The sequence below is a fragment of the Trachemys scripta genome, chromosome 9 (genome assembly GCF_013100865.1).
Source record: "Trachemys scripta elegans isolate TJP31775 chromosome 9, CAS_Tse_1.0, whole genome shotgun sequence".
NCBI lineage: Eukaryota > Metazoa > Chordata > Testudines > Emydidae > Trachemys > Trachemys scripta.
In genome coordinates this window covers 78345082-78372573 of record NC_048306.1, presented here as the reverse complement: position 1 = coordinate 78372573, position 27492 = coordinate 78345082, and the positions used below count along the sequence as shown (strand labels likewise).

General features: G+C 45.6%; 2 long non-coding RNA genes across 2 annotated transcripts in view; one reads left to right on the top strand and one right to left on the bottom strand.

The window, feature by feature from the left end:
- The window catches only part of LOC117883267, a 203445-nt gene that overhangs the window by 105269 nt on the left and 70684 nt on the right, over positions 1-27492 (top strand). The gene's annotated exons all lie outside the window — the stretch shown is intronic.
- LOC117883266 overlaps positions 6254-27492 on the bottom strand; it is a 79996-nt gene continuing 58757 nt past the window's right edge. Inside the window, exons 3-4 of the long non-coding RNA XR_004647222.1 lie at positions 7960-8036; positions 6254-6577 (exon numbers count right to left, since the gene is read on the bottom strand). This is a non-coding gene — a long non-coding RNA (uncharacterized LOC117883266). The remainder of the gene's footprint in view (positions 6578-7959; positions 8037-27492) is intronic.

Below are 27492 nucleotides of genomic sequence, written 5' to 3'. Positions count from 1 at the left end.
ATATATTACTTGTTTGGCAGGGTACATTGCTTTTCAAACATGATAAGACATGAAATTGTTGACACCCACGGATTTCTCCCAGATCCCATTCAAAACTGAATCAAAAGCTTTGCTGCTGGAAAAACATGTGTTTATTTAACTTGAACAAATTTCCATCCAGCATGAGTACTTGTATTTGCTCTTATTACAATGAGGAGAGGGGGTAAAATATATGCAATAATAGTATTTCTTCTGTCAGAATTGGGACAACGGATTTACATTCATATGTCAAATTCTGCATCCTGCATAACCCCATTGATATCAAATAGGTTGCACAGGGTGCAAGTGAAGACTTAGCCCAATATTATTGTAAACAGCCACACTATCCATCATAGAAGAAATTTTCATAAGTTAATATACCAGACTTGAGAAAGTCAAAGATTTCTAGAAAACAGTATCCTCAAATAATGGCTACTGCAGAGCTTACTGTTACAAACCATTGTAAAAGGAAAAAAGAATAATGAACAGTTGTCATTTCTTCTATTGTTTGTCATAGGATAATTGCTACCACAAAATGACAGTCCAGTTTAACCGACAAAAACAGATAGCTTTCTTGCACAGCATGTTAATGGATTCAAGAAACTGAAAAATTTGAAATATTCTGGGAATGAGGTTGTCAGAGTCATAAGGAAAGGAAGTTCTGGAAATCACCGATAAAAACAACATTGTAGCTTGTAAAACACCAGCTAATAAACTTGGAAGCAAGGAACCAAAATGTCAATGTATATTACACACACACACACACACACACACCATTATTAAGGTTAAGGACGAAAAGTTAAGCATTCACAAAATTAAGATTTCCTGGGATGGCAAAAGGCACAGTCTTGACCTAAAGGCCATCCTTACCTCTTGCCAAATTGTCCCTGCTTCATAGCATGGGAGTGCCAGACTTTTTTGAAGCAAAGATCGCCACATGTGTTTTGTCCTAGCCTTAATCTTGTAAATGACTGACCCATAAAATTGCAGTATATTTTTGTAAGAAGTGTGCCTTGTTGGCTTGCCCACATTCTGCCTATGACTGCTAATCCCTGATCGTCTAAGCTTTCTGAGGCAGGGCAGTGACTACCCATTACAGGCCACCAAAACTTCCCCATAAAATGATGTCAAGCCACTATGTAAAGGAGCAAAACTTCATCTAAGTGATTTTGTGAATGATATCAAATTAAACAGCTATCCTTCCACAAGAGCAAGGTCTTTAATAATTACACTTTGGTTGGAAAAGGTGAAGGATTAAGCATATGTCATACATAAGCATTATGCCAAACAACAATTTTCACTTGGAGAGTGGTTTTGTCAGAAATACTGTCTTCTAGTCAGTAGTTTCACAAAGTCCTCACTTTTGACTTAAGTGCAGCAGATGTTACCATAAGAAGCAAACAGGAAACTATTTACACTGTAATCACATCATGCAGTGCTATTATTTTAATACAAGTTATTCATTCCATTTTAACTACAGTAAATGCATTGTAAGCTGATCTTTGTGCCCATCACCATAGTATCGCAGTTCAATAATAATATCTGGCATTTCTGCAGTGACGTTCTTTTGTAGTTCTCAAAGCCTGTTACAGATATTAATGAAATAAGTCTCCACAACCCCTCTGGAAATTAGAGTGAGTATGATGCCCATTTTACAGAAAGAAATATTGAGTTGCAGAAAAGATTAAAGTCAACATTTTCGAATGTGGCCTCTGATTTTGGATGCCCAATTTGAAATACCTTACTGATTACCCAAGGACACAGAGCAGTGGTCCAGTACGGCTACCACTGAAATCAATGGAAGTGTACCACTAATTTAACTTCAGTGGGAGCCCTACATTTGTGGCTGAGCTAGGAATAGAATGCAGTTCTCCTCACTCTTGACAGGTCAGTTTTTGAACCCTAACACCATTCTTCCTGTGAAAGTGGGGCACTTGGAGTGGATTTCCTGAGGATTTAGGAAGGCTGTATATACCTGTCAAAGGGAACTTCTGATGTAAACTATATAGGTCAAGGAATTTTTTCTCCGCTTAAGTTTAACTCTTTGCTTTCTACAAGACAAGGTCTGTTGGACTGATTCATAGATTCACAGATTCTAGGACTGGAAGGTACCTCGAGAGGTCATCGAGTCCAGTCGCTGCCCGCATGGCAGGACCAAAGACGGTCTAGACCATCCCTGATAGACATTTATCTAACCTACTCTTAAATATCTCCAGAGATGGAGATTCCACAACCTCCCTAGGCAATTTATTCCAGTGTTTAACCACCCTGACAGTTAGGAACTTTTTCCTAAAGTCCAACCTAAACCTCCCTTGCTGCAGTTTAAGCCCATTGCTTCTTGTTCTATCCTTAGAGGCTAAGGTGAACAAGTTTTCTCCCTCCTCCTTATGACACCCTTTTAGATACCTGAAAACTGCTATCATGTTCCTTCTCAGTCTTCTCTTTTCCAAACTAAACAAACCCAAGTCTTTCAGCCTTCCTTCATAGGTCATGTTCTCAAGACCTTTAATCATTCTTGTTGCTCTTCTCTGGACCCTCTCCAATTTCTCCACATCTTTCTTGATATGCGGTGCCCAGAACTGGACACAATACTCCAGCTGAAGCCTAACCAGAGCAGAGTAGAGCGGAAGAATGACTTCTCGTGTCTTGCTCACAACACACCTGTTAATACATCCCAGAATCACATATGCTTTTTTTGCAACAGCATCACACTGTTGACTCATATTTAGCTTGTGGTCCACTATAACCCCTAGATCCCTTTCTGCCATACTCCTTCCTAGACAGTCTCTTCCCATTCTGTATGTGTGAAACTGATTGTTCCTTCCTAAGTGGAGCACTTTGCATTTGTCTTTGTTAAACTTCATCCTGTTTACCTCAGACCATTTCTCCAATTTGTCCAGATCATTTTGAATTATGACCCTGTCCTCCAAAGCAGTTGCAATCCCTCCCAGTTTGGTATCATCCGCAAACTTAATAAGCGTACTTTCTATGCCAATATCTAAGTCGTTAATGAAGATATTGAACAGAGCCGGTCCCAAAACAGACCCCTGCGGAACCCCACTTGTTATGCCTTTCCAGCAGGATTGGGAACCATTAATGACAACTCTCTGAGTATGGTTATCCAGCCAGTTATGCACCCACCTTATAGTAGCCCCATCTAAATTGTATTTGCCTAGTTTATCAATAAGAATATCATGCGAGACCGTGTCAAATGTCTTACTAAAGTCTAGGTATACCACATCCACAGCTTCTCCCTTATCCACAAGACTCATTATCCTATCAAAGAAAGCTATCAGATTGGTTTGACACGATTTGTTCTTTACAAATCCATGCCCGGCTATTCCCTATCACCTTACCACCTTCCAAGTGTTTGCATATGATTTTCTTAATTTCTTGCTCCATTATCTTCCCTGGCACAGAAGTTAAACTAACTGGTCTATAGTTTCCTGGGTTGTTTTTATTTCCCTTTTTATAGATGGGCACTATATTTGCCCTTTTCCAGTCTTCTGGAATCTCTCCCATCTCCCATGATTTTCCAAAGATAATAGCTAGAGGCTCAGATACCTCCTCTATTAGCTCCTTGAGTATTCTAGGACGCATTTCATTAGGCCCTGGTGACTTGCAGGCATCTAACTTTTCTAAGTGATTTTTAACTTGTTCGTTTTTTTATTTTATCTGCTAAACCTACCCCCTTCCAATTAGCATTCACTAGGTTAGGCATTCCTTCAGACTTCTCGGTGAAGACTGAAACAAAGAAGTCATTAAGCATCTCTGCCATTTCCAAGTTTCCTATTACTGTTTCTCCCTCTTCACTGAGCAGTGGCCCTACCCTGTCTTTGGTCTTCCTCTTGCTTCTAATGTATTGATAAAAAAGTCGTCTTGTTTCCCTTTATTCCCGTAGCTAGTTTGAGCTCATTTTGTGCCTTTGCCTTTCTAATCTTGCCCCTGCATTCCTGTGGTGTTTGCCTATATTCATCTTTTGTAATCTGTCCTAGTTTCCATTTTTTATATGACTCCTTTTTATTTTTTAGATCATGCAAGATCTCATGGTTAAGCCAAGGCGGTCTTTTGCCACATTTTCTATCTTTCCTAGCCAGCGGAATAGCTTGCTTTTGGGCCCTTAATAGTTTCCCTTTGAAAAACTGCCAACTCTCCTCAATTGTTTTTCCCCTCAGTCTTGATTCCCATGGGACCTTACCTATCGGCTCTCTGAGCTTACCAAAATCCGCCTTCCTGAAATCCATTGTCTGTATTTGATGATTGCTGATCCCGGGTTCTCTCGCAGCAGGTAGAATCTCATAAGAGAAATTTCCTCCAAACAAAAAGCTGTGTACTGCAATCTAATTGATGTCCTCTGCTTTGCACCAGAAAGGTTTCCCCTCTGTGATATGAGTTTTTCTTTGTGGTTGCATCAAGGAGAGAGACCTTTATTACAGTCACCAGCTTGTTGAGAGGAAGCGAGGCAGGATAATTTCAAATGCAGCAGAGAGCAAAAAGAAAACAAGGTCAGAACTAAAGCTGAAGAAGCACAGACACTTCGAGTCCCGTCTCATGACGTGTTGAGTGTGCTCAGCACCTCCCAGGAGGCACTCAGAACTTCATGTGATTTGGCCCCAAGAGGCACTAATTACCACATAGTGGGAGATTTTAATATATTGCTGCTTTAAACAGGTATGACAGAGGGTTAGAGGCCTAGTTCTGCAACATTCATTCCTGTGAGTAATCTCATGGATCAGTGAGATGCCTTCCAGAAGTTTATGTAGGAGTTGTAGGAATGGGCCATAACAGGACAAATCAGAACTAGTCAAAGTACAGACAAAGGGAGTGGGTTAGTGAGAGTTTATGTCTTCTGAGTGTTTGTACTCTACTTGGCATTTACAGTGAAAGATTGTTGCTTTTGTTTGCACCTGTTAGGTGCTGACACATGTGTTTGCAAACTAACAGCCCACTGCCTGGATTATGATTTGGTATCCTTAAAGCAAGGCAGAAAGAGAAAGAGATTAAATTGCTGAGAAAGAAAACTGGTTAAGAAACAGAGAATTGCCAAATTTACCTTCCCATGAATCAGAAAGTAGCAAACTTGGCACGTATGCTAATGTTTTGATCATTTTGAACACCTGAAGGGAAGCAGATAACTACAGCTGAAGAGAAGCTTTACTTCTTTCATGACAGAAAATGTACCTGTTAAGTTATATGCTAAGCCAAGCTGAGACATGACCCTGTCGGCTATACGGCATAGGCAACTAGATCAAGTAACCTTTGCTCACTTTGGAATACACTTACTCAGACAAGTAGTTCCATTGACTTCAACAGAGCTACTCATACGAGTGGATTCTTTCCACTGAGAGGAAGTTACACACTTGCCTGTGTGCACGCTGTGTGTGTGTGTGTGTGTGTGTGTGTCTAATGTTTTGAAATGTTGACTCTACACTCCGGGCTGTGTTTTTTGCCATCAATTAGAGCGTGTTTATTTGGGGTGTTTTTTTAATCATGCACATGAACATGCACACACACACGTACGAATATAAGGACTTAATAAAAACTAAGGGCTAGTTTGTACCCTGCTGTTCTGCATGTGAACAAGACAGTAGGTACAGTCTCCCCAGCTATCTACTTTCTGCCTCTCCTTACAGCAGGTCTGAATTTGACGCTTCATCTTACAATAGAGATGGTGAAGTTTTGAGAAATTACTGTGCTACAGGATAATGTTGTTCCTATTAGTTAGAAAGGTAAATTAAAGCTGATTACTCACGCTTTATGGAGTGCAGATTTGTTTTTAATTTATAGGGATTTACACTCAAATGCCTCCATGCAAATAGATAAATATGTACGTTGAACCCATGCATTCCTTTAATCCAACCCCATAGCAAAAAATTAAAACCCCAGAATTTGTGTGTGATAGTTTGCGAATACTCATGCCCACCCCACCCCGCAGCCTCATTTTGAAAGCCAGCCTTCTATGCATAGTGGAGTCCTTCCTTAAAACTTATTTCTCCTAGAATGCCAACAGGAAATGATACATTAAAAGTAAATAAACAAAACCCTCTAAATTCTCAGTGCATCCCATATTCTCAGTTTCTTTATTAGACTGTAAATTCTTTTGGGCAGGGACTACCATTACTTGTATGTTGCCCAGTGCAGAGCATATTGTGCACATACTACTAGTAAGAATAATACTAATTAAAAAAACATGGGAGGGGAAAGTCCATGAAAAAAAAATCAAATTGTGGCCCATCTGCAGTGGAAAAATCCCTCCATTCTTCCCATTCTGAGAAGGGGCTGTCCCATCATTGGAAAGGTGGAGTATGATCTCAAAGCCTTGCATAGGCTGGAGAGCCACAGTGACATTGAGAATACTGCAGCTCTCCAGTCAGACACAACTATGGCTCTGAACATGTTCAGACTCCCTAGCTCAACATGGCTGGTGCCCCCACAGCTGCCTTCATTCAGTGGCTAAACAGAGCTATGTGGTTGAAGTTCCATGTGGCAAAGAATTTTGAAATATGGCTTCATTCTGACTTGGAACAAACATGATAAAATTCTTTGTGAAGGAAAAAATCTGGGAAAAAAAGAACATTTAGTTTTGATTCCAACTATTTATAAATTGTTTTATATTATATTGTTATGAGCTGGGTTAAACCTTGTTATGGGTTCAGTTAAAACCTCATTGAAAGTGATGTGTGAATTCATTCTTCACTTAAGGTAGTAGTAAGAGACAGTTAAGGGCCCACAACTAAAACAAGGGCTAATAGAATCTGCCCAGAAACTAGCACCATGGCGGGGTGGAGGGTTCCACTGGGTATTGTTCTGACCAGGTTAGGTCAAAGAAAATACCAGATTCCATGATCAGTTTCTACTCCCAACTGCAACAACCAGCAAGACTCTGACCTTTGACTTATTGTTATCTTTTCTTGACTCAAACAGCTATGTAACTTTTTTTTTTTAAACAAAAAGTCATTTCAAAATGAAAAATTTCAACATTTCATTCAAAAAATGTTGCAATTTTTGCTTTTTCCCCCTGAAACAACATTCTGTTGAAACTGACCCAGTTTTGCAAAGCATTTTGCTTAAACCTCTTATCCTGACAGAACGTGGGACCACCAACTGTAGTTTTTCTGAGCAGCTCTAACGGGAATGCAGCTGCCTTTCCTTTGCAAAAGGTGGCATCTGGCTCTTCCACCTTTGAGTGGAACCTCATGGAGCACTCATTTATGAGCCAATTGTGAGGTCATAAATCCCCTCAAATGCCTCTTCTTTCCGTTCCCTATGCCATGTACTACAATCATGGGGTGAAACACTGTCTCTTACTGCTGCATGACATTAAAAAGTGACATGATCACTACTAAACGTTGTGAGCTCTCCCATTTTGACCCAGGTAATGAGAGCCTTGAGCATCATTAATCTCAACAGGGTTTTGTTCCCCTCCCCCCCCCGGCTTATGTAACACCAGTCAGGGAAGCACTTGCCAAGTTGGGCAGTTGATGTATGGCTCTGTGCCCAGGTGTGCCATTTTAGAAAAATTCAGGGAGCAGGGGGCAAATTCTTGCCCAGTCAGATTGAAATTTTCTATGCGACATGTATTCCCAAGGCAGCTTTAAAAAAAACAAACAAAAAAAAAAAAAAAACCCACATTTCAGTTAAAAAATTTCAGCTGTTTTGAAGAATGGGATTAGGGGAAAATACGTTGCCCCCATGTTAAAAATATTCTTATAACCTTTTCATTGAGAAACTTTACCATCTCTGTTCTTTGGAGTAAAGGATTTAAGATTGGGGGGCGATGGGGGGAAAGAGAGAGACTTTGTCTTTTTGCTAATCCTGTGAAACTCTACCTAAAGTTGGCTAAATTATAATAAGTCTCTTAAAAAAAAAAATCTGTTTGCACATGTTCAGGAGAGACTTCTTAGAGTTTGGCAGTAACATTTTTTAAAGATTCCATCTGACCTGGATGAGTATACTCCATCCTAGGACTGCAGGGGCTGAACTGGACAATTGCTCCTTCGGGCTGCCAGGGAAAATTTCTGTGGAATTGTGAGATTAAAGACTGATCAGAATGAATATGCACGACAGGTCAATTAAGATTGCGGGAACTACCTTAGCTCTAGCATTTCCTAACTTTTGAGTGTTTGATTCAACCTTAACATTCTTCTAACATAATTTTTTTGGATGTAATATCTGTATAAACCATAACAGCAAAGCGATAGTAACTAAAATAGTCAAGAGAATTCTGACTGTATATAATACGTATCTTATACAATTTCCTATTGTGGTTACACTTACTAATGAGCATTGAGTATCCAAATATTTGCATGAACCATAGTAGTAAATCTGAAACAATCATCTCAAATTTGAGTTGCTTATTTTATTGGTATCAACACACTCATTGCAGAAATTGTCAAGTATGTGAAAGTGTGGCTTAAACAATATCTGCTATGGTATCATTTGCCAACAATGGTAATCTCTGCAATTGCATGTGGTTATTTCAAAATCAAGCAGTGTAAGTGTAATGGAATATGTGCAATGCATATTAAAGCTCAATTATGGAAATAACTTTGAACATGTAAAGCATGGAATGCACTTCATTAAGTTTATGAGGAAATTAACAAAAATCTGTGTTGGACACACGTATTACAACATCTTGCCAAGGCAGTGTGAAGATGAAAGCTAGAAGACATTTCTGGATTTCATTCTTGCAGTGAAGCTGAAATTTAGTGAATATTTACAGAGGTTTCTGCAGGTTTTATAATAGTAATAATACCTATCTTGTATAGCTCTTTTCATCAGTAGATCTCAAAGAGCTTCATAATCTATATTATATTTATTATCACAACACCTCTGTGAGGTAAGGAAATATTATCCTCATTTTACAGCTACAGCACTGAGGTATGCAGAGGCTAAGTGACTTGACAGAGGTTACATAGGAAGTCTTTGGCATAGCAGGGAATGGAATCCAGGTCTCCTATGTGCTAGGCTTGTACCCTAACCACTGGACCATTCTTCCTGCATGTCCTGTTTTGTGGGGCCCCTTCTGTAGAACAGTATGTAGGACTTCAGTACTTCACATTGGATAGGGTTGGCCTGTGGGCAAGCTATCGGGGTGCTTGTCACTGGAATCTTAGGCAGGAGGGTTTGCTATTGATAGCGCTTATGGCTAAAAGATATTTCCATTGTGGGAGCACCTGTCTTTTGTTTTCTAGCTCATTTGATCAGCAGTGCTAGCCATAGGGAAGCGAGGAACCTCTCCTGTTAGTTTTTCTTCAGGTAAGAAGCACTACATGCTGATTTAAATTAAAAACAAGAGGCACATTTCATCTATTATTAAAAGTCTGCATTGCTAATACATGAAATGTGTATCTCCATTGCACTATACAACCAAAGCAAAACAAACAGAGGAAGAATCTTTCCTTATCTGTGCAGGCATCCCAGGGAATCCGAACACTGCTGCTACTGTCCACTGGAAACTGGGCTAATGCCCATGGTATCTGTCTGAGGTATTTCTAAGGCTGCTGTCACCTTTGTATCTAAGGTAGCATTAAAGGCAGCGTTGAGCATGACCAAAAGAAGGCACATTTTCTCAATGTCCCTTTTCTTCTGAATTGTGTCCTAATTTGACACTGGAAACTTTATAATGAAAAATTAAAATCCAATAACTATAATCATTTCACACATTCTGCTTTCCCATTTAAACAAATGGGAAAGAATAGAACAATTAAAAATGCGTGGGAACCAAAATCTCAGATCTAAACACTCACAAAGTAGGAATGTTAGAGTCCAAATACATATTTTGTGGCTCAAGCCTGTCATTAATAAATCTCTCCAGGGACTCAGCAGAGGCAAACCGCATCTGTTCTAAACCAATTTCATTTCAGGTGCAACTGAGTTATGAAAAAAAATCAAAAACGATTCAAGAGATATTTCCTAAACTTTATTTAATTAGAGTAGTTATGAATTTTCATTGCCCCAGGTTACGTAATTTACAGGAGTAGATTTCACTTGCTGTCTAAGCCAAAGATCTCATGTCCCTACAAAGTTATGCTCATCTGGGAGGAGCCTGGCCAGTCTGTGGAATTGCTGAGCTTACAACCTTACTATTTGTCATTCAGTATACCTGATCAATGGGTTCAGGAAAAGAAATGTGTGTGACTGAAAGGCAGTTGGCTCTTTTGTTGCAGCATGGCCATAGTTCATGATATACACATTAATAAACTGTTTTCTGCATTTGGAGCCTGATCCTTTTGAAGTTAGTGGAAAAATTCCCATTGATTTTAATGTGGATTGCATCAGACTATTAGTAAATTGGCAGGACCATTGAGTTAGGAGGGAAAGAAATTGAATTAGGGATTCAGTATGGAGAATGGGACATATATAGCCCTAACTTATCACGTATGTGTTATGATAAGCAGTATCTTGAATAGAATCCAGGAACGCTTCCATCATCTGCATGCATATGCTTTATACAGCCATATAACATCCAGCTCTTACAACTGCTTTGATCATCTTCAAAGAACCTATTCTTATCAGAGTCGGCGTTGACCTGACTGAGCTTCTACAATATTCAGAGAAGTCTGAGTCCAATCAAGGTGGTTCCAGTTACATTTTACAAAGTGGATTTGGTAAAAGTGAAAAATGAAGACTGACATCTGTTAGAATACTGCTATGTACCTGTGGAGAAACAGCTAAAGCCAGGGAGCTTCATAATCTGCTCAGCGAAGGTAGCTTCCTTTAGCCGTTTTTAACCATTTTTTATGACGTTGATTCACTAGGGTTTCAAACATTGAAATCCAACAAATATTTACACATGTCTTAAAGTAAATGCAGTTATCTATCTCCAAAGATAAAAGGCTAGCACCTTAATCAGCAGCACCTGCTGTCTTTTATTTTCTTTCCTTTTCAGAAGAAAAATAAAAGGTGATCATGCAGTAGAAAGATATTTCATTTTTCAGTCCTATACTGGATAGCATTACAAAAAGGCAAGAGGAAACTGCTAGATTGCTGGAAGGCATCCCATTTCCACCACTGAAAATAAAAGACATTTCACACGTACATTTTAGAAGCAAGATTTTTTTCCTATTACTGATAAAATGATAAAAACAGACATAATATTAGTGATTTCCCAGCCCCTAATGAAAGCTTTTCATGCTTTGAGACCATATTTCTAGTGTGTGACATGACAGCCTGAGACAGTTTGGAAAAACATGTATAACTTATACTTGCCTAGAAATGAATGATTGCTGGTTATGTCTTTTAAAACCCTTCCCAGATGTTATATTCAAACAATTCATGCCATTAACAGTTTTAGTAACCACTTGTGCACATGGGAGTCATCTCAAGCTATGTTCTAGCTAAGAACATGAAAATCTGTCTTGAGTCCACTTGAGTTCTCAGTACTGAACCAGAGAAAATCAGTACTTTCATATGGATTCCGTAACAGATGAATTTGCCCACATATCAGAGAGATACTTTGTGCTCCTTTCACCACCATCAGCCAAAAAATAATCAGCCAACTGCTTCTGTACCCTTCAGGGAAAAAGGATGTCCAGAAAAGAAGCCCCAGAAAATTCACTGAACAAAGCAAGGAATGTGGGCTGGAAATGAAACATGTGGGCTGGAAATGAAACAAACTGATTATCTTAAATGCGTATTCAAATACAATCCCATTTAGTGACCATTCAACCTTCATCAGAAATAAACTGTCAAGGCAAAATTAGAGGCTGTAGAGATTTATCTATATAAGGTGTCCGTGTGTATGTATGTAGAGGAAAGGAAGATGGGTGACATGGATACCAAAAAAACAATCATACCCAGGTATTAAAATAAAGACAGGCCTAATCCCATTACTTTCCCTGCAGGCTCTGAGCAACTCCCATGGACTTTATTGAGAGTTATCATATCCTGCAGGAACTGGTGTCCTAGGGAAGATAATAAAAGGTGCAGGAAGAAAAGCTCAGCTGGGGGAAATCAGCATACACATGCAGTACCAATAAGTCCCTTGATTTTGGTGACTAAATTAATTACATATGTCAAATCTCCCTAAATAAATCAAAATGTTTGACAGGGAGATTTTGCTGCCAGCTAATATTTTAGCTGTCTGGTAAGCAAGCTGACAAATGTGAAGGGATTCAGAGCTAGATTTAATTTGCTTAATTTATCCAGTTGTATTTGAAGGGGCCTCCATTCAGTTCTTGCAGATGCGTACAAGTTCCACAACAGCCAGTCTTACTAAATATCCTCTCTCACTCAGATTGGTATCACAAATAACCCAATAGGACTTGAAGACTTCATCATAAATAGTAAAACAAATACCCCATGATGGGCTGCCCCAAGTCCCCCAGCCCTTCCAGAAAAGCCTAAGAAGTGTACCTTGCAACATGCCCTGAGTTTAGCAAATCTGACTCTGTTGGACCAAAGGCAGGGAACGAGTTCCAGAGCCTATGACAGTACTCTTATCATTCAGGGAGAGAAGTAGGACCTTTCTTTTAAACCAAATGGCTAGTAGCTTGATTGCCTCTGATCTCAACTGCTACAGTGTCACACAGGGAGAAAGGAAGGCTCTCCAGTCCTTAGGACTTAGGACCACCAAAGCCAACAGCTTACGTTCAGGGTAGAAATTAATGTGACAGCCAGTGCAAATCTTTAAGCACCAGGTAGTATGATCTTTGTGCAAATCTTTCTGAATGGTTTTATGCTGTAGTCTCATATGTACTGTGTTGCAATAGTCTAGTCTAGTCTAGTCCCAAAGCAACAAATTCATATATAATGGTAGCAAAGATCCACTTGCAAAAGAAAAAAGTGCATCTTTCTTGCAAAGCTTAGCAGAGTGTATGGAGAGTAAGTCCACAGTCTTGGCAACTGCTGCTACCTGGCAATCTGGGAGTAGCCAGGAATTTAAAAACCCACAGTCTGTGGGTATCACAAATTTAGTAGAAATCTCTTTATCCTGGGTTTTAGCTTTTTCCCAGTGACAAATTGGCATAGGCAAAAGGCCACACAAATATGGTATACTTTGCCATTCCTTTCAAGTAATTAATGGTAATGCATTAAATGAGACAGCCTTGAGAGAAAGAGCAAGACAGCTGAACAGCCACTCAAGAGGTCAGCATAGTTCTTCCTATGTCCAGTGAAGAGGAAAATCTTCCTGATATCAAAATTGAGTTATGCTTCATCTGTGTGGATGTGAATTGATATGCCAAACTATAGTCTATCTTGTCAATCACCTGACTCTTGATAAGTATATAGGGTAGTTGTTGAGAGATTCTACAGATGTGAGTTGTCCATTAGATAGGGAAACAGCCAGCTCTGAGTCAGTGCTGCTCTTTATATGCATGCCCACTGATTATATTCTGCAATCAGCAGAAGTTGTGTTACACCAAGGGGCCCACAGGATTGAATGGATGAATGAAAGCAGGTGCTTTGAATCCAGAAATGGAGAGGAAGCTACTCGTTGAACTGTTTTGCTTAACTTATTACTAGGCAGAAATAACCATCAGTCCTTCCCAACAAGTAAAACGTTGCCATGGTCAAGCTGCTTTTCCAATATGAAGGATTAGGCCTTGCAACCCTCTGTCAGAGAAATAGGGCACACAGAAGTTAAAGGGTTTGCTCAACTTCACCCGGGAAGCATGTGGTAGAGCTGGGATAAAACCCATATTTCCTGGTTTCCAGGCCACTTCTATAGCCATGAGGCCATCCTGCTGCAAGTCAGCTTATATTCTTTGGTGTCTATCATGGTTATTAGCCTCCATCACCACAGTATTCAGGTACCAATAATTAGACTCTATGGCGCAAATCCCAGGCTGCCCTGCAGCCAATTTGTGCAACGCAGCTCATGCAAAGCAACACTAAAACTAGCATGGCCAGCCAGAGGATCATCCATCTCAATGGAAGGTATTCCTCCAGTGTAATGGCTCCTATGCTAACCCCATCCCAGGTGTTCATGCAGGGGGAAAGGTGGCAGGAAAGAGGGTTGTGTCCAGCTTCAGAATCAGCCCCTTTGGGCCATTGGCAGACAACATACAGTTGAGCAGCCTTCAGTGAGTGAGGTAATAAGGAAGGGGTCTGTTGGATCTGAACTGGTTCTCCCATCCCAAAACCTGATACATTCAACATGAGAAATGTAATAAACAAGCACTAGTATTGCCAACCCCAAGCATAAAAGTTTCTAAAAAATAAATACATACAAAAATTTGGCTCTTTTAATTTGCCTTCTGGGTTTTGAGTCAATAGGATGCACTCAGGTCACATTTTCAGCTTTTCTCTGCAACTATGAGGGCTTGAAACTTACATTTATTTTTAAATGAACACTGAGGTTCTCCCACAATCACCTGCCTCCAGCAGCTGGGACATTAAGAAAAATATCTAATCTCTAGATACTCTCAATCAAATTGCAAGAACAGCAACAAAACATTTGTTTACTTACAAGTTAACCTATTTGTGCTTTGCTATCTCTGTCACAGTGCACATGCATTGCTTTGTTGAGTGTGAGAATGCAGGTTTATTAACTGTCTGCAGTAAGCTGTTTGCACTGATTTATATTCATGGATCTGTAAGCATAACATTCAAACTGGCCTGAAATGTGAACCTTGAGCTGAAATAGGATGACCAAAGATGAAAGAACATGGAAAACTATGAAAGGCATATGGGTTTTGCCCTATCTTCCTTAAAGTGTATCCGAATCCTATAAAAACTATCTGCATCTTTGAGACTCTTACAATAGCCCAGACTGATATTTCGTTACCAGAGAACTGGAAATCCTTCCTCTCTGGAAACCCTACCAGGATGAAGAATTAGATGTGGAGGTACATCCATTGTGTATAAATGTAGAATGTTCCGTTTTTCAGGCTTGTGGTCTCTTTCTACATTATTCTATCTTCAAACCCACTCTGATCCAAAACTAAGTTTAAAGTAGCATAATTAACCATGCTAATCCCATGCATTACCAGTCCAAAATTGCTTCAGTTGTTCTTTGTATTGCATAAAGATGACATACCTGATAAAAATGGCATAAATAGTTAGATTCGCAAATACAGTGCTTTATTCACGTAGTTAGTAATGCACTGCCAAAATGAGAGCTGTGGCCCCTCATGTACTAGGAGGTCTAACTGGTGTGACTACAACAGTGGCATCCATCAAGTGTTCATGACTGTCCCCTGATCTGTTCAACACCATTATCAGGGCCACCCAGGAGGGTGAGGGGGGTGGGCGGGCAAGTGGGGCAATTTGCCCCAAGCCCTGCAGGGGCCCCCACGAGAATACAGTATTCTATAATATTGCAACATTTTTTTTATGGAAGAGGCCCCCAAAATTGCTTTGCCCCAGGCTCCCTGAATCCTCTGGGTGGCCCTGACCATTATTGACTGAATGATGGAAGCCATTACTAGCCACATACTGGGACTGGTACTGCATGGTTTCTGCATAACAGACCTAGAACATGAGGCTGACTTGGCTATGTTACAATCTTCATGAACTAATCTCATTGATGCCCTGAATATATTTACAGAAGAAGCAAGTGAGCTTGGTCTTCAAGTCAATTGGGAAAAGACCAAACTTATGAAAGTGACTGATGGACCTCTACTCCTACCCATCGTAATCAATGGACAAGAAGTTGAATTTGTTCACTCACTTGAGTATCTTAGCTCTGTTATCACCAAGAAGGGAATTTGCCCTGCTGACATGAAACTTCAAATGAGGAAGGCTACAGGTGTTATGCATGCTCTTTGGAAGCCTCTGTGGCATCCACGCCACATATCAACTTGGGCTAAGATACGTACCTATCAAACAGCAGCTGCTTCTGTCCTTTTGTATGGTCCTATTTGGGCCACCACCAAGATGCAAATGCACCAGCTGAGTGCTTTCAACAAGAAACAGTATTGACATATTGAAGGCATATGATAGTTTCATCACGTTACAAATGAGGATGTCAGGCGTCGGACCAGCCAGCCTCCAACGTTTTCCCAAGTGAGTCAATGCACGCTCAGGTGGCTTGGTCATCTGCTCAGCATGCCAGCCTTGTATGTTGGAACCAACAAAAAGAGGGATGGAGAAGACTCCATGGATAGCCTCATGTGCCTCAGCCTTAATGTAGAGCAGGCTGCAATCATGGCAGGAGACCTGGCTCTGTGGAAACAGGTGATCCAAAGATTGAACTCCATGCTCCATGAGCCGAAGAATTAATGAATAACGAAGTCACACAATCAAAATAAATCTATGGTTTGAGAAACCAGGGGGTGTTGATCATGTTACAAATGTTAAAATTCACTCATCAATAAACTCCAACACTGGGGACACAGCGATTGATACGGATAAACAGAGCAATTTTATACAGAAGCTTGTTTACCTGAATCTGAAACTCTGGTTAATAAATTCTGCAGCTCGAGTTAGCAGAACATTTTCACTGGAGATGAAAGTCTCTTTCTACCGTCAGTCTATGAATTTTTTATTGTCTTCATCTGTTCAAGTGTTGGTAAGTGTTATGGATGTGCAATGCCTCCAGCATGCCCACTGCTTCAGCCAGCGTGACCTTAAGCATCCAGCAGTCACCTGCTATGCACAGGAACATTACCCTGTGCTATGAACTGCCTGTCTCATTATGTTCAGTGTTCAATGCACTGGTCTTAATATCTTTAGAAAAACATCCTCTCCTATTTAAGAAAATGAAATGTCAAAAGTTACCGTATATGTAGGCTACGTCTACATTTGGAGCTAGGGGTATGATTCCCAGCTCACATAGACACAGTTTATACTCAGTCCTTATTGAAGCAAACTCCCCTAGAAATACTTCAGGCTTTGACTCATCATATTTAAATAAGCTCTTATTATGTTCAATGGGACTCTTATTCGTGTTGTGTCCACTTCTTGTGAAAGCCGGAAAAAACAGATATATATCTTTCTGGCTTTCACAAGAAGTGGACACAACACTAAATATATATATAATATATACACACATACACATATACATACACACACACATATATATATACACATACACACACACACAGCCTCTGTGACTAATAAGTGCTATAAATCTTGCACTAGAGACTTTACATTTAATTCAGATATAAACAAGCCACCATATCCAAACAGAAAAAGTATTATCTGCATTTCTTTTCAATCATTCCAGCTGATATTGCTAAGACCCCTTCAGGAGAAGTATGGCCCACAAACAAGCTATAGAACAAAATTAATAACTTTCTGAGAGAAGAGGGCAGGATCTGCAAAAACTAGTTTAGTCTTTCGCAGTTTTGTTGTACTTACCCAGCTAAATATCTAGTGATCTTTCGTAGACTTCCAAACCCACACATACACACACACAAACTAAACAACGCCGGTCAACTGCTATCATATCGCTAGGCGCTGGACTGGTTTTAGGATTTGGGAAAGGGGCAGTGAGATGTTTCTGTCATGTTACCTCAAACTTAGTTGGCTCCGTTAATATTGGGGATGGAGTATAACAGGGTGGTATTTTTAGGCCATCATCAGACTCCTCAGAAAAAGTGAAGTCCAGGTGCCTGTGCTGGGATCTGTGCATAGATAGCAATTAAAAAAAAAATCAATTATTCCAATTAGTTAGGAGTCCATTAAATGATCTGTTTCCAGCTGTCATGTGGGTTATGTATTTTAGGTTCTGTTCTCTGCCTTGTCTCTAATTTTTAACTGTAAAATCTGGACTAGCCAGCAGTATTATGTAACACAGCAGCTGAAAATAGCCAGCCCATCCCTCCTCTCCAACCTTACAAAGAGTGAGGACATCTGCTATGGAAACTGAATAAAATACAGGGGCATAAATGCATCATTTTCACAAGTCTAAATGTTGAATGTATTATTCTCATTCTCCCCTTCCATTTCTTAATCCCCTTTTCCCATAGTGCCCCATTCTATCCTTCTCTGGACCATTTGTTTTACTTTCACCCCAATTCTATCAACTGTGCTTTTCCCCTCTATTAAGCAGAATAGCTTTGCCTCATTTTCTTATTAGATTAATTGAAAACTATGATCTGCCCCTTCATCTCTCCCATTTTACATATTCTCTTCCCCCTTGCTCCCTTTTCTTCCTTCATTCCCATTTTTATTCCCTTCTGCATTCCATTGTCTCCTCCATCACCCGTCAAATCTCTCTACTACTCCGGTGACAGGTTGGATCACAGAAACCCTGTTGGGACTGCCAACTGATGTGCCAAGACTACTTCTGCCCCTGCTTTCCCTGCCAGCTTGGGACTCCAGCACCCTGTCTTGTTGAGCCAGACATGCCAGTCTGCTCCAAAACAGACCCAGGGTCTGAACCACGTGCCCCAAAGCTGAAGTCTTAACTGAAAGCAACTTAAGTGTTCCTGTCTTTAACACTCAGATGCCCAACTCCCAATGGGGTCCAAATCCCAAATAAATCCATTTTACCCTGTATAAAGCTTATACAGGGTAAACTCAAATTGTTCACCCTCTATAACACTGATAGAGAGATATGCACAGCTGTTTGCCCCCCCGGTATTAATACATACTCTGAGTTAAATATGAGTAAAAAGTGATTTTATTAAATACAGAAAGTAGGATTTAAATGGTTCCAAGTAATAACAGACAGAACAAAGTGAATTACCAAACAAAATAAAATAAAACACTCAAGTCTATGCCTATGTAACAGTCTCGGCCGGGGTTCGGCCATCAGTGGGGCTGTGGGGTATCCCACCGCCTCGCTACACAGAGGTTGAGGCAATGTCTATAGCAATCCTGGCCCTAGGGCAGGGCGGGGCAGCAAGCAAATAGGCATCAGTAACCCAGGCCTTTAGCAGGGGCTGGGTCAAAGTTAGAGTTAGTAGCAGACCAGGACCTAGGTCAGGGCAAAAGGTGGGAGTCTGCCACCCAAGGAGTAGGTGGCAGGGGGGACGCAGGCCCTCCCACTCCACATCCCACTCCACATCCCAGCCTGGGGCCCTAGCAGCGACGGAAACTCGCTGCTGTCAGTGGGGATCCTGGCCACAACACACTGACATCGGCTCTGGCAGTGCAGCAGCCAGACTGGGGGCTGCCCCCGGGCTACTTCCACACTCCCCTTCGTATGGTACCTGGGCCATCTTAGTGTCGTCGGTGCTCTCCACCAGCATTGGCTCCTCTGGGTAGGTAGCGAAGGACAGGCTCGGCTCCTCCTCAGGGTAGCTGGCACGGGGCAGGCTCAGCCAGTCCTCCTCAGGGTACCTGGTGAGTCAGCAGGCCGGTCGCAGCCTGTGGCTGTTTCCCAAGTGGTAGCTCGGCCACGGACGTCTGCTCTCTCCGCTGGCCTGGGCTCTACTGAGCTCTGCAGGCGGGCTTTTATACTTCCGGGTCAGGGCCGTGACCTCGGAGGGGCGGGCGCCGGACCCGGTGGCTCCGCCCATGTTGGTATTAGGGGAGGTTCGGCCGTCAGCAGGACTGTGGGGTATCCCACCGCCTCGCTACACCCCCCCCCCCCAAGGCTGGCTCCCGTCCCTCGGGTCCACACCCGTCCAACTCTGCCAGGCGGGACAAGGAGTCTGCATGATCCTTACCGGCCCTATGGCGGATGGTACAAGCATAGGGTTGTAACACCAGGTACCACCGCGTTAACCTCATATTATTGTTCTTCATCCGGGCCACCGAAGTGCGGCGGGGTCAGTGACTAGTATGAAGGGGCCCCTAGGATGTAATAACACAGGGCATCACAGGCCCATTTTACTGCTAGGGCCTCCTTCTCTATTACAGCGTAGTGTCTTTCCCGTGGGAATAATTTCCGGCTGAGATATATAACTGGGTGCTCCTTCCCCATCCACCTCCTGAGACAGGACCGCCCCTAATCCTACCTCCGAGGCGTCGGTCTGGAGGACGAACCCTTGGTCAAAGTCAGGGCTGTACAGGACAGGTTCGCAGCAGAGACAGTCTTTGAGGGCCTGGAAGGCGCTGTCACACTCCGGAGTCCATTCCACCCATCTGGGACTGGTTTTGGTGAGGAGCTCTGTTAAGGGAGCAGCAATGGAGGCAAAAATCGGGGATGAACCTCCGGTAATAGCCCGCAAGCCCCAGAAATTGGCATACATGGCACTTCATAGTGGGTGGTGGGCATGCCACTAGGGTTTGAACCTTTCCGACAAGGGGTTTCACTTGTCCCCCTCCAACCGTGTAGCCCAGGTAGGTGGTCTCCTGCCACCCGATGCGGCACTTCTTTGGGTTGGCGGTTAACCCCGCGGCTCGTAGGGACCTCAGGACAGCCGCTATGCGCTCCAGGTGGTTCTCTCACCGGTCGCTATAAATGACTACGTCATCCAGGCACGCGGCCGCGTACTCTCGATGAGGAAGAAGGAGGCGGTCCATGAGCCGCTGGAATGTCGCGGAGGCACCATGGAGACTGAAGGGCATCCGGGTGAACTGGTAGAGCACCGTGGCGGTGGCGAAAGCAGTTCTCTCCTGTGACGTGGGGTCGAGGGGAATCTGCCATTACCCTTTGCTTAGGTCAAGGGTCATGAGGAAGCGGGTCTTGCCTAAACGGTCCAGCAGCTCCTCTACCTGAGGCATGGGGTATGCGTCGAACTTCGAGATGGAATTAACCTGGCGGAAATCTATGCAAAAGCGCTGTGTGCCGTCTGGTTTGGGAACTAGGACTACTGGGCTGCACCACTCGCTTTGTGATGGTTCAATGATACCCAGCTCTAGCATCGCTCAGCCTTCCTCTTCGATGAACTGCTGCATACGATAGGGTAGGGGTCTCATTGACTCTCGGATCATCACCCCTGGCTCCGTCTGAATGGTATGGTACATGAGGGTCGTATAGCCCAGCTGGGCGGTGAACGTCCCACGGAACGCCTGTAGGAGGCACCTGGTCTGTTTCCGTTGTTCCACAGTCAAGGACTCTCTGAGCTGTGGTGTGGTGACGTCTTCGGTCGGTGTAACCCGGGGCCCTAACTCGGGCTTTGGTGGACAGGGATTAATTAAGAGGCCTTCCCGTTGCCGCCAGGGTTTCAGGAGGTTGACGTGATACCAGTGGTCTGGTTGGTTGATCTCATAGGTGAACGGCCCGATCTTCCGGATCACCTCATATGGCCCCTGCCACCGAGCCAGAAGTTTGGATTCACTGGAGGGTAAGAGAAGCAGAACCCGGTCGCCAGGTTGGAACTCACGGACTCGGGCCTCTCGGTTATATGTTTGGGCCTGAGCTTCCTGCACGGCCTTCAAATTCTCTCGAGCTAGGGTTCCGGCTTGTGCTAGGCGTCCCTGCAGCTGGAGGACATACTGGAGAAGGCCCTACGTGGGTGACGGGGCTTGTTCCCAGGTCTCTCTCATGAGATCCAGCAGTCCCCTCGGACGACGGCCATATAGCAGCTTGAAGGGAGAGAATTTGGTGGAGGCCTGGGGTACTTCACGGACAGCCAGGAGCAATGGTGGGATCAACTGGTCCCATTGGCGCAGGTCCTCAGGGGAGAACTTGCGCAACATGTCTTTCAGGGTGCGGTTGAACTGCTCGACTAGGCCATCAGTCTGCAGGTGGTACACAGAGGTGCGTAGCTGCTTAATCCCAAGGAGTCTGCAGACCTGCCACAGCAACCGGGAGGTGAAGTTGGTACCCTGGTCGGCAAGGATCTCCTGGGGCAAGCCCACGTGGGCAAAGACCTTGACAAGCTCGTCAGCAGTGGTCCTTGCGGTGATGCTCCGGAGCGGGACGGCTTCGGGGAAGCGGGTCCCGTAGTCCACTATGACCAGGATGTATAGAAACCCAGCCCAGCTCCTCAGGAGGGGTCCCACCAAATCCATGGCCACCCGCTCAAACGGGGTCTCCATAATGGGCATGGGGACCAGTGGGGCCGGGGCCGTCGATGGGGGAGCAGCGAGCTGGCACTCTGGACAGGAACTACAATAATTTCGCACCTCCTGGTGCGCCCCAGGCCAGAAAAACTGAGACAGAATCCGGGCGAGGGTCTTTTCTTGACCCAGGTGCCCGGCCGCGGGGACCTCATGGGCGAGCTTCATCACCGCTCGTTGGTGGCACAGCGGCACCATCAGTTGTCTCTGGACCTCCCCGGTGCGGGAATCTCGGTCCACCCGATAGAGGCAGTCACGTCGTAGCTCAAACCGCGGCCATACCTTGGCCCGGACGGGATCAGAGCATCGTCTACCACCGCCAACTGTTCATACGCCCGACTCAGGGTGAGATCCTCCCTCTGGTCTCGGCAGAAGTCCGTGCCAATCTGAGGGTCATGTCGATGTTAGTGGGAGGTCTTTAGGCACGCCTTCTTGGCTCCGAGGTCCCACTTCTTACGCCTCCTCGGTGGGGTCCTCGTGGCAGTCCCCCCTCCAAGGCAGTGGTGATATCGGGGCTCTCCTGCGCATGGGAGCCCAGGACGCCCGGGAACTCTGGCCAGTCCCGCCCCAAGATCACGGGGTAGGCGAGTCGCGGGGCCAGGCCAACCACCATGGTCTGCGTGACTCCGTCAACGGTCAGTGGGACTCGGGCACTGGCGTAAGGTCGAACGTCACCATGGATGCACTGCAATAGGATGTTCCCCAGCTGGGGGTCTTCAGGGAAGCCCAGGCTTTGGCGGACTAGGGTTTGTCCACAGCCAGAGTCAACCAGGGCCCACGCCTGGCAGTCTCCGACAACGACGGGCACGGTGACCTTGGCAGCCTGCGGCGGTCGGGCACGGTTCTCTCCGGCGCAAACGTGCCCAAAGCTGCAGTCCATCTCAGTGCAGTCATGTTGGAGATGCCCACGCTTCCCACAGGAGAAAAAGGGCCCAATTTTGGGTCGCCCGGGTCAAGCTGAGCCTCCCCCCTGGTTCCTAGGGGGACTCCGCGGGCCACGGCCGGCCCAGGTCTCGGGCCCCATGGGGGCAGGCCGAGGGGGACCCTCCGGACATCTATACCAGGGCTCCTGATTCCACGGGGGATTTCGTGGTTCAGCTCGGGTGCTCACCCATCTCTCGGGGTTGGGGCGATCGAGCCCTGGAGGGTGGCCCCGCATACCCGGCCCGACCAGGGTTTCCACTGCCAGGAAGTCTTCCATGAGGGCGACGGCGGCTGCTACAGTTGGAGGCCGGTGGCAGAGGACCCAAGCCCTCCCCCGTGACAGGAGGATGTGGATGAACTATTCCAACAGGATTTGCTCAGTGAGCTCCTCGGGGTTCCATCTGTCAGGTAGTAGCCATCCCCGACACAGGTCTCTCAGCTCCTGGGCCACCAACCGGGGTCGGGCACCCGGTGTGTAGGACAGAGCCCAGAACCGCGGACGGAAGGTTTCGGGGCTGATGTCTAGGGTGTCTGAAATGGCCGCCTTTACCTGGGTATAGTCTCTTGCATCCTCCGTGGATAACCCCCGGTAGACTGTTTGCGCCGTCCCCGTCAGGTATGGTGCCAGGAGGGTGGCCCACTGGTCTGGCGCCCACCCGGCAACGTGCGCAACTCTTTCAAAGGTCACCAGAAAGGCTTTGGGGTCATCCTGTGGTCCCATCTTTGTCAGTCTTACAGGCAGGGTGAATCGGGGAGCCCCATCTGGGTCTCCCGGCTGGGGCCCCATGGGCCAGGGCAAGGCTGTTGCCAACTGCTGTAAGCATTGTTGCTGGAACTCCCGGTTTTGCACAGTCAGGTCCTGTATCAGCTGCTGCTGCTGGGCTCCCAGCTGCTGGACGAGCTGTTGGTGCTGTTGGAGCTGGGCGGCCTGCTGCTGCTGTTGCTGCTGAAGTTGGGCTGCCTGCTGTCGCACCTGGCTCTCCATCAGGAGCGTGAAGAGCTTGGTTAAGTCCATGTCTCCTGTGGGGGACCGCTCCCCCCAGACCCCTTCTCACAGGGGTCAATGGCTCATGCCCACATTCTGGGAAAGAGCTCCCCACTTCTGGTACCACGTGTAACAGTCTCTGCCGGGGTTCAGCCATCAACGGGGCATCCCACTGCCTTGCTACACAGAGGCTGAGGCAATGTCTATAGCAGTCCCGGCCCTAGGGCAGGGCGGGGCAGCAAGCAAATAGGTAGTCAGTAACCTAGGCCTTTAGCAGGGGCTGGGTCAGAGTTAGAGTTTGTAGCAGCCCAGGCCCTAGGTCAGGGCAAAAGGGGGGAGTCTGCCACCCAAGGAGTGGGTGGCAGGGGGACGCAGGCCCTCCCACTCCACTGTGTCCCAGCCTGGGGCCCTAGCAGCGACGGAAACTCGCTGCTGTCAGTGGGGATCCTGGCCGCAACACTGACATCGGCTCTGGCAGTGCAGCAGTCAGACTGGGGTCGGCTGCCCCCGGGCTACTTCCATACTCCCCCTCGTAGGGTACCTGGGCCGTCTTAGTGTCATCGGTGCTCTCCACCAGCATTGGCTTCTCAGGGTAGCTGGCACAGGGCAGGCTCGGCCAGTCCTCCTCGGGGTAGCTGGCATGGGGCAGGCTTGGCCAGTCCTCCTCGGGGTACCGGGCGAGAGGTAGGTTCGACCAGCCGGTGAGTCAGCAGGCTGGTCGCGGCCTGCGGCTGTTTCCCAAGCGGGAGCTCGGCCACAGATGTCTGCTCTCTCCGCCGGCCTGGGCTCTACTGAGCTCTGCAGGCAGGCTTTTATACTTCTGGTTCGGGGCCATGACCTCGGAGGGGCGGGCGCCGGACCCAATGGCTCCGCCCACATTGGTATTAGGGGAGGTTCGGCCGTCAGCAGGGCTGTGAGGTATCCCACCGCCTCGCTACAGCCTAATACAGTAAGAAAGCTGAATACAGATAAAATCTCACCCTCAGAGATGTTTCAATAAGCTTCTATCACAGACTGGGCACAATCCTTCCCCCTGGTACAGTCTTTGTTCCAGCTGAGGTGGTAGGTAGGGGATTTCTCATGATTGCAGCCCCCTTTGTTCTGTTCCACCCCCTTATATGGCTTTGGCAGAAGGCGGGAATCTTTTGTCTCTCTGGATCCCCATCCCTCTCCCTTCTAAATGGAAAAGCACCAGGTTTAAGATGGATTTCAGTACCAGGTGACATGGTCACATTTCCTGAGAGAGACTCCAAGCCTTCATTCCTCCCAGCCTGACTCACTGGAAGGCCTGCCTGCAAACAGAGCCATCCATAGTCAATTGTCCTGGCTGATGGGAGCCATCAAGATTCCAAACCACCATTAATGGCCCACACTTTGCATAATTACAATAGGCCCTCAGAGTTATATTTCATATTTCTAGTTTCAGAAACAAGAGTGATACATTTATACAAATAGGATGACCACACTCAGTAGATTATAAGCTTTGTAATGATACCTTAATAAGAGACCTTTTGCATGAAGCATATTTTGGTTATATTATATTCACACTCATTAGCATATTTTCATAAAATCATATAGAGTGCAATGTCACAACTCCCTCTCCTTGCCTGGAGCTTTAATCAGCCTTACTCTTTGAAGTCTCGGAGTGGTTAATCGCTTCCTTGTGGTGGGATGTGGAGCTGAACTAAACGAAGTTTAAACTCAACTGGGAGACTTGGTATAAAAAGTCTCTTACTAGGCAAACTCGAGAGCCGCAAACAGAGGCAACTACCAGGAAAGTTTTGAAGGGTGTCGCTGTGGACCTTGTGCTTAGAAGTAACAGGACTTGGTGAATGGTGCTTTGGAGACCATGGTGCATCATGAAGATGTAACCCCACCACGGAGCCTGACCTAGAGAGGAAAACAGGAACATGAAATACCCAAACTACAGCTCCAATGAGACAGTGTAGAAGCATTTCTGACTTTTACTGTTTTTGGGGGGGGAGTTTTGCCAGAAGCTCCACATTTTCTATGGGGTAAAACATTTTCTGACCAGTTCTAATTGTTATTCCCATATAGATTCATAGATTCCCAGGCCAAAAGGGACCGTTGTGATAATCTATTCTAATCTCTGTATAATACAGGCCATAGAACATCCCCAAATAATTCCTAGAGCAGATCTTTTAGAAAAACATCCCGTCAATTTCAAAATTGTCAGTGATGAATCCACCACCATCCTTGCTAAATTGTTCCAATCATCAATTACACTCATTGTTAAAAATGTACACTCTTATTTCCAGTCTGAATTTGCCTAGCTTCCACTTCCACATGGATCATGTTTATACCTCTCTGTGCTAGATTGTAGAGCCCTTCTTAAATATTTGTACCCAGAGCCAGATTAACCTTTTGTGGGCCCGGCGTCAAACATATTTGTGGGCCCCCATGGAGGCAATGGAGCATGGTGCAGGAAGGTCAGTCCCCAGAGCGAGGGGCCAGACAGAGGCAATGGGGCATGGCATGGCAGGTGAAGCCCCACTCCACCCAGTGCCGGGCACTATTTACAAACCCGCAGTTGCCAGACGCACAGTGGCCTGCCCGGCGCTGTGCTGCCAGCGTGCCCCTTCCCCTCAGGGACAGGCCCATGCCACACCACACATCCCCCCTCCCCCCACACATCCCCAGACTCCCTATGGCCAGAAGCCCCCCAGACCCAATATGTCCAGTGCCCCCCCAGACCCACCCACAAATGCTCAGCACTCTGCACAACACCACCCCTGCCCACAGCCCCACCACAACTGCCCAGCACCCCCCACAGAAGCCCCACTCCCTCATGCTCCAACACACACAGATCCTCCCTGCCCCTTCACAGCCCAGCACTCCCCCCCATACTTCCCACAGACCCACTCCCCCAAGCCCTGCCTCCCGAGTCCCGGCCACACTCACTGGCCCTGCTGGGAGGTGACTGTCTGCCAGGCTGAGCCGTCAGCGCAGCCAGGGCTGGTCCCAGGGCTGGGAATCACTCCGTCCCCTTGGGAGTGGCGTGATCAGCCAGGCCAGGACCTGCCCTGGCCAGGATCCCTCAAGACATATTTGCCTGGAGGGGCCCAGCCAAGCCCTCCACACTGTTCCCCCCCTACACACCTGGCTGAGACTGGCCAGGATTCTGCACCAGTCCCAGGCAGCTCAGCTCTGGGGAGACAGGTGGGGCCCCACAGGTGGTGAGAAGCAGAGACTGCGCAGAGCCGGAGGTGCACTGGGGTCCGGTCAGGGGGCTGAGAGGAACAGAGGGTGGGGCCAAGGGGCAGAGAGGAGCCCTCGGTCAGCCAGTGGGCAGGCCAAGAGAAGCAAGTGGTGGGCGGGGGGAGCCAGTGGGGTCTTGGGGCGCAGTGCAAGCATGAGCATGGGACCGGCTCCATGGAGCCACTGGAGCCATTGTAAACCCGGCACTGGCGCCATGTAGATACTTATAGACTGTAATCAAGTCACTCTTTAACCTTCTCTTTGTTAAGTTAAATAGATGGAGCTCTTTGAGTCTTTCACTATAAAGCATGTTTACTAATTCTTTAGTCACTCTTGTAGGTCTTTTCTGAACCCACTCCAATTTATCAACTTCCTTCTTGAAATATGGGCACCAGAACTGGACATAGTATCTCAGCAATGGTCATAGCAGTGTCAAAATACAGTGGTAAGAACACTTTTCTCTAATTTAAAATTCCCCATTTATACATTCCAGGATCGGATTGGCTCTTTGGGCCACAGCATTGTACTGGGAGCTCATGTTCAGCTGATTATCCAACACA